Source organism: Coenobita brevimanus, chromosome 54, assembly GCF_032717465.1.
Source record: "Coenobita brevimanus isolate Jiangsu-jjx chromosome 54, ASM3271746v2, whole genome shotgun sequence".
Classification (NCBI taxonomy): domain Eukaryota; kingdom Metazoa; phylum Arthropoda; class Malacostraca; order Decapoda; family Coenobitidae; genus Coenobita; species Coenobita brevimanus.
In genome coordinates this window covers 36,649,685-36,655,684 of record NC_137007.1, presented here as the reverse complement: position 1 = coordinate 36,655,684, position 6,000 = coordinate 36,649,685, and positions in this window count along the sequence as shown.

The window sequence follows — 6,000 nt, the reverse complement described above, 5'->3', positions numbered from 1 at the left end:
TAGCAGAGAAGAGAAAAATGTGAGGACGGAAACCAAAATTAAAAGGAGAAAGTTAATGAAATAAGAAAAAGAGAAGAACAAATGAACGTAGGTATATAGTAAAGAAAAGAAGAAGGGAGGAGAGACGTGTAAAAAATTAAATGAGAAAGACAAGACTGCAAATATGAAGGAAAATATTTATCGGCTAATAATTCATACCAATATATCTGCTCTGCCCCTTCCATCTCTCTCTCTCTCTCTCTCTCTCTCTCTGTCCCTGTGTGTGTGTGTGTGTGTGTGTGTGTGTGTGTGTGTGTGTGTGTGTGAAGTTGCTGAGTCATAGTGCTACACCGAAATAGACTACTCTGGGAGGGTAGGTGTGTGTGGGTTGGTGGGTGGAAGTGTGGGTAGATGGGGAAAAACGGGTCCACTGAGGATTACGTCCATAAGGTAAATAGGTCCATGGTGAAAACATGTCCACGGAGAAGAAACAGTCTGTGCTGAGAATAGGTCCATGGTGGAAAATAAGTCCATGGGAGGAAAATGGGACCATGGGGGAAAAACAGGTCCATGGAGGAATATAGATATTTTAAAGGCAAACTGGTCACTGGAGGAAAATGGGTCCAGGGGGTGAAAATAGGTTCATGAGGAAAACAGGCTGGTGGGGGGATGGCCCTAGGGGTGTAGCCAGACACAAGGTTAAGTTTCTTTTTTTAAGAAAAGATGAACAGAGGAAGGAGAAACAATTTAAATAAAGTATTCCATAAACCAGATTACAGGTGTCCTCCATTCATGAAAAATCTGAAATAGCTGGATTTGAACAGCCGTAGGATGAGGTTTAGGGGGAATCAATTCAGAGGAAGCGAGTTCCAAAGACATGCAATGATAGTATATACTATAAAACAATACTACTTTTTCAGCAATACCATTAGTAAGTATGAAAATATATATTAATGATAAAAGTATTTTAGACTACTACGCGGTACCAACAATGCGATTAAATTATTTTGCAACCAGTAAAAATATAAAACCACATAAAGCAACACCAAAAACAATGACCACAGTACTACTACTACTACTACTACAACTACTACTACTACTACTAATAATAATAATAATAATAAAAATAATATGAGAACAAGTGAAAAAATGTCAAACAGTACAACAGACATCTTACCAACACTGTGGAAAATATGGCCATAAAACATTCATAACTTTCCCCCCCATGATAAAAAATACATTAAATGATTCTAGGCAGAGGAACATTTGGGTCCATTTTACAGGCTTAATGTTATTTCGTCTTGGAATTTAAGCTTCTTTTTCCTTCATCCCACTCCCTCCCTTCCTCCACCCCTATTGTCTCAACCCATACCCACCAACCCCCACTCCCTCCACTCTCCCTACCCTCTCTTTTACCTCCATCTACCAGAGAGAAAAAGGAGAGGGTACGGTGAGACAGAGGAGGAGAAGACGGTAGGGACACACTGGTTTCCCTACTCTCACCTCCTCCCACTATCTGACCCTACCCCCTCACTTTTCTCTCTCTCTTACCCTCTTCCTTCCTTCCCATTCTTCCTTTCCCTTTCTCTCATACTCTCCATTCCCCCCTCCCTCCATCTCCCCCTACGTTCACCCCTCCCTCCATCTCCATTTACCCTTCCCTTCTCCCTCCATTTCTCCCCACTCTCTCCCGTTTCTCTTTTTTACCCGTGTCCATCTTTCCCATCCTCACTTTCTCCTTTTCTTTTGCCCGCCATTCCCTCTCCCTTCATCTCCCCCTACCCTCCTCTCCTCCCTCCATCTTCCCTTACGCTCTCCATCTACTATCTCCAATCCTTATCTTTCCTTCCCATCGCATCTTTCCTCGTCTCTGATACTCTTCCTTATCCTCTACTCTTCTTCCTAAGTTATTCGCTCTCTCCCTTCCTGTCTCCTCTTTTTATCTTTTACACTCTCAACCTCGCAATCCATTTCCATCCATCGTCCTTCACTATTCTCCTTCCATCCCCTCTGCCCTTCTACTACGCAGCTTACTTCCTCTATTCCCATTCTTTTCCCATGCTATCCTCACTATCCCCGTTTCTCTTTCTCTGCATCTTCTTTTTTCCTTCACTACTCTCTTCTTCCCACATTTCTCTCTAAACGATATCCTCCTCTTTTCCCATTACATATGCTACTTTTCTCTCTTCCTTTCTCCTTCCATCCGATTCCCCAACCCTCCTTTGTTCCCTTCCATTTCCTCTCCCCCTCTTTCTCCTTTGTTTACCTCTCCCCCTCCCTCTCCCCCATCATCCTTCTTCCTTCACTCTCCTTCCTTCTTATCCTTCCTCCTTTTTCTTTCTCATCTCTTCTCTTCTCCCCTACCATATACCTTTCTCCCTTAACTTCTCCCCTCCATTTCCTTCCTTCTCATTCCTAGCCCCCTTTGTCCGTCGTATCCCACATCATCCTCTCTTTATCTTCCCTACCTCCCTGTTTCCCATTTTCTGTCTACTGCAGTGTTTTTTTTTTCTCTCTCTCTCTCTCTCTCTCTCTCTCTCTCTCTCTACCTACCTACCTACCTACCTACCTACCTACCTATCTTCTTTCTTCATTTTTTTGCACTCCCACTTCTCTCTCCCTCTCTTCATCTTCCCTCGTTTTTCATCAGTTCTTTTTTTTTTTCCTCCTTACCTCATTTTTTCATCTTCTCTCTCTCCTTTTCTTCAGCTAATTTTTCTCCCCATTTCCTTCTCTCCCCAAAGTTTTCCTCCCCAGCCTCTGGTTCGTCTTCCCATTCTCTTTCTTCATCTCTTCTCATCTTCCTCCTCAGGTTTCATCTCTGTCTGAAGAATTGTCCCTTCCTTCCCTTTCATTCTTCCTTGCTACTTTCTCTCCATCATTTCTCCCTCCCAGTTCACTCTCTTAGGGCGACCAGCTTAGAGGAAAGGCCTGAGACGGTAAGTGACTGTTGGGGGTATTTGGGAGGGGAGGGAGGGAGAGAGAGAGAGAGAGAGAGAGAGAGAGAGAGAGAGAGAGAGAGAGAGAACAACAGCATAGTAAGAAGCAAGGAGAGGAAGTGGCAGCACAAAGAAAGAGTAAAGGAGAAGGAGGAAGCATTAAACTGCGGTAGTGTAAAACAAAGAATATTTGAGAGTGATCAAGGAGTATTACACACTGCACACACACACACACACACACACACACACACACACACACACACACACACACATTCTCTCTCTCTCTCTCTCTCTCTCTTACTGGCTGCTGATGTGTTGTTTAATCAGCTTATAACCTCTCCCTGATCGTCTTATTCACTTGCCGTGCCCAGAGCCTGTTACCAGAAGGCTGTCCCCACTTTCTGTCATTCTCTCCTGTCTCTCTGGTCTGCGCTACTGGCTTCTGTACATATTGTCTCTGTATGTCGTAGTATATTATTTTTCTTGGTCCCTTTGCGGTACTTATTCCTATCTTTCCTTCCATGTTTCTTTGTTTCAAATAATTCCCTCCCCCCCTCCCTTCCTCCCTCTCTCTCTCTCTCTCTCTCTCTCTCTCTCTCTCTCTCTGTTCCGACTCTTGATTAATATCTGAAATGTCTCTCTAGCAAATATCAATAGCCTTATCTCGAAACTCAAGCAGTCATATTTCTCTCTTACTTTCCACTGTCTCTTGATGGTATGGGTGCAGAGTCGAATGATCAGGCGTGGAAATAACAGGGTGTGGGTCAGGTGTATGGGAAATTGTGACTGAGCTGAGGAGAGATGGTTCAAGCAATGGAACATGTAGAGGTGCTGCAAGGTGAGTAAGCGTGTGGTTAAGTGTAGGACGGCTTAGTAAGTGCGCTGTGAGATGTGACAGGCGGTGAGGAAATGTGCCAAGGATTTACGAGCGGAGAGGGCATGGGAAGAGTTGGCAGGGGTGTGGGGAGGAGCGGCATAATTTGGACAGAGTCGGTAAGGGTGTGGGGAGATGTGCCATATGAGTAAATGGAACGGTAAGGGCTGGGGAGATGTAGCAAGGGTGTGGAAGGGTGTGACAAAAATTTGAGAAGGTGTAACAGGAACAATGGAAGAGGTAAAAGAGAGGTAGGGATGAATGAAAAGGAAGTGTGGGCATGTATCAAATGGATGTGGACAAATGCTTTACGTAGATACTGGAGTGCGATGAGTGCGGAGGATTTGGGTGCCACGAAAACGAGAGTTGAGGGTGAGAACGCGGGCGAGGAAGTAAGATGAAGAGGGGTAACCTGGGGATCCTCTAAGCTGGTGTGGGAGTAAGGTAGTGTGACAGTAATTTAAGGAGTGGGTTGGTAAAAAAATCTGGTGTGCAAGTCAGATGGTGAGGAAGTTTGGTGAGAGAATAAGTTGGTGAGGAAATAAATTGGTCTGGGAGTATGTAGGCGAGGCAGCAAACTGGTGAGGGAGTAAGTTGGTGAGGGAGACAGTTAGTGAGGGAGTACACTGATGAGGGTTGTAAACTGATTGAGGGAGTAAACTGATTGAGGGAGTAAACTGATGAGGAAGTAAGTTGGAGTGTAAGCTGGAGGTAGAGTAAGTTGAAGTGTAAGTTGAAGGGTGAGTAAGTTGGTAAGGAAATAAGTTGGAGAGGGAGTAAATTGGTATGGAAGTAAGTTGGAGAGGGGGTAAGTTGGAGTGTAAGATGGAGAGGGGGTAAGCTGGAGTGTAAGTTGGCGAGGGGGGTAAACTGGTGAGTGAGTGAGTTGGAAGGGTGTGGAGGGGGCGTATAAGAAGGCCAGCATCGAGCCCTTCATTACCTTAGGCTGTGACTCAAACACTCGCCACGCACCAACCGCACAGGAGAGGATTACAGCCGGGAAGAGGGGCCCTGAGAGGGAGGATAAAGAGAGGGGAGACGAGGGGTGAGTGGAGGGAAAGGAGGAAAGGGAGAGCAAGGATGAGAAAAAGGGGGAGGGAAAGAGAGTTGGGAATGGAAGATAGAAAGGGAAAGTGAGAGCTGAAAAAAAAAAGAAGAAGAAGAGGAAGGGAGAGTTGGTTAGAAGGAAAGGATAAAAAGAGAGGGAGTGAGAGGTGGGAAGAGGGTGAATGGAAAGAGAGAAAGAAAGAAAAAGACGGAGAGAGAATGGGAAGAAAAAAGTAAAGTAAGAGTTGAGAGAGAGAGAGAGAGAGAGAGAGAGAGAGAGAGAGAGAGAGAGAGAGAGAGTAATGTACCGTCTATGGATATACAGTGTACCATTCAAGGGTGTGCAGTGTACCGCCCAGGAATGTATCAGTGTATCGTCAAGGGGTATGTAGCGAACCGTCCATAGGTGCGTAGTGTACTGTTTAGGGGTGTGTAGTGCACCGTCCAGGGGTTGTAGCGTACCTCCCAGGGATGTGTAGTGTAGTATAGTGTACCGTCCGGGGGGGTGTAGTGAAGTGTACCGTCCAGGGATGTGTAGTGTACCGTCCAGGGGTGTGTAGTGTACCGTCCAGGAGTGTGTAGTGTACCGTCCAGGGGTGTGTAGTGTACCGTCCAGGGGTGTGTAGTGTACCGTCCAGGGGTGTGTAGTGTACCGTCCAACAAACTGTCCCTCAGGTTGGAGAAATTTGCATGAGAAGCCAGGGTGCTGACGAGGTGCTGGGGTGGGGAGAAGGGCGTGGCTGGGGACTCATGGTGGGCGTGGGGAGGCGTGGACGGGCATGGGGAGGCAGAAATGGGCGCGGAGAAACATAGCCGAGAGAGAGAGAGAGAGAGAGAGAGAGAGAGAGAGAGAGAGAGAGAGAGAGAGAGAGAGAGAGAATGGGCCAGGGAGTGTATCTATGTAGTTGTATTTGAGTTCGGTTTGTGTAGCCTTGTCTCCATATCTGCTGGAATGGACGGGTGTGGCCATGGGGATGCAGGGATGGGTGTGGGGGAAAATATAATACAAGAGTAGCAATAGGACCGATTGTTTTCTCAGTTTTTGATAATGGTATAAGTAAATGCCTCATAATGTATTTACGTTGACTGATGACATGAAAACTGGCAACAAAGAAGATACTCTTTGTAAGTCATCTAAAACTCATACTGAGAAATTTTCCA